Here is a 2252-nt window from a genome sequence, read left to right on the forward strand (position 1 = left end):
AAAAGGGCCACAATAAATGCACCTAAGCAAGGGCTTAAGGTATTAGTTGAAACTCTAAATGCCCGTCAGGAAAGATTTTGAACCAATTGGTTGGCTACAGTTGGCTGCAAAGATGCCACGGTGCCATTATTAGCTTTAAGGCACCACGAATTCTACTAGCTCTGCCCTTATGAATGTCTGATAGCCGTTAGAAATCCAACAAGACCAATTCCCGTGGTGTGTTTGTGCAGGACTGTATGGGCCAAGGTACCACTAGAAAAGCCGAGGTTTTCAAGCTAGAAAATTCTCTTCTAAAACTCTTATTTAAGTTTGGGAAGGACATCTCAAACAATACAGGACCCTTTCCCATTACCAGCTTCAACCAACTCTCAAGAATCTATCAGAGCTAGTAGAAAAGGAGACTTAAATAGACAGAACAAGCTTACTTCCTTTCAAATCAGAATCACGAAACAAACTGAAACCAAATTTATTTTAAACAGGCAAAAATAAACTACATTTAGACACAACTTTTGAGAACTGAACAATAATAACCCTCTCAGGATAGGATACAATGCCCTGCATCATCTGGTGCTTATTAATTTAGCTTCCCTTTTAACTTAGTCAAATTTTGCCCATATCAATTACTTTACTAATACATTTTGATCTAGGAAGACTCAATCTAATAACGCAGTTTCTATTTTAATCTAATTAGCCAGTTGGCGAGAAAATCCCCAGAAAATTAAGTAAAAAGGAAAAGCGGAAGGTTACAAGTAAGTAGAAGGGGGATGAAACAGAGTTAAAAAAAGGAAATAATATTAATTTAATTGGAAAACAAAAAATACACTTTTCAGGTTATCGGGACAAAAGCCCTAAAACCTTCCTATTAAGATAAATGGATGTAAATAAGATAGACTAACTAGAAACTCATCAGTCATACAAAAAAATTTAAAATTTACAATACAAACTTTAAAATCACCCAATTTAGCCTTCTTCCTTCTACAGTTAATTTCCAATGCAGCTATGGCTTGGCTGCAGGTTCTGTCATACCATCCATTTGTTTCAGGAACCATAAACATTCATTGTTTAAGTCAAAAAATTGATGCTATCACCTGTATAGCCTTTTATATTAAGAATTTGATTTTGTAGAAGCAAAATCCACGTAACTTACGAATAAAGATCGTGCAAATTTAAACTAATAATTTTCAGGCATAGATTAAAGGGAATTCATTTATCCACCAGCCCACCAAAATAATTGAAATATCCAAATGGCTTAATTACTTTGGCTTGGGTTAACCTTAATCAGGGCGTTACAGTATATTTCAAAGGATTCCCTCACTCTCATAAAAGTTTCATGTAAGAATAGCAAAGATTCAGGTTCTGGCATTTGTAACGATGCCAAATGTCAAGGGAGATTAGGTAAACAACCATTCTAAACTCGATTCTAAACAACGATGAAAATATATCAACATCTAAACACAAACTGTCTCTTGGCCCAACTTCAATTTGTTGATGACCAAAAATACAAGGATCTGTGAAAACGATTGGGATACAGAAGAGCCGGGTGAAATCCAAACAAACCATCAATTGGTTTTATCTGGCAGCAGTACCTTGGGATAATCGTATTAAGAACAACATGAATGTCAAGTAAGGATGGAACCGGGATATGTAGTTCAAGGAATAAAGTTTTGGGCGAATGAACGTCAATCCCAACGTTGGGTAAGAAGCAAGTGCTAGTGAACTTCCTTCGTAAGCATTTTCTCAAGGGATTGAAAAAGGTTACAATGCAATCAAATATTCAAAAAAAAAATGAGCTCGGTGATTTTAAGTCTAGTCAACCTAATGTTTGCTTTAGCTTGTTAGATATTAGATATTAGATTGTCAAAATGAAAATAATTTAAAAAATGCATTAAAAAGGAAATCCTGGGCAAAAGCCAATAAAATGTCCTTTTTAATGCATTTTGAAAATTTATTTTTATTTTGACAATTTCTAGATAAATGTTTTGTAGTACCAGAGTTGTGACAATCTAACCCTTCTTTGCTGAAATTTTCTTTTCATTCTGTTTTTTTTGTGCACATTTTTAAAATACTCTCTCTATTAGCATTTTTCTGTCTCTGCAACTTAGTTTCTTATATAAGTCTACCTATCCACTAACACTGCCCTTTTTCACTTGTTTTCCGGTTTATTTAATTTAAGTTTATTTTTAATGCCGCATGGACATTTCTTAGAAATTATAATTTCACCGTTTTTTTTTACTACTTCTTTTAGACTTTCA

This window comes from Artemia franciscana, chromosome 18, assembly GCF_032884065.1.
Source record: "Artemia franciscana chromosome 18, ASM3288406v1, whole genome shotgun sequence".
Lineage (NCBI taxonomy): Eukaryota > Metazoa > Arthropoda > Branchiopoda > Anostraca > Artemiidae > Artemia > Artemia franciscana.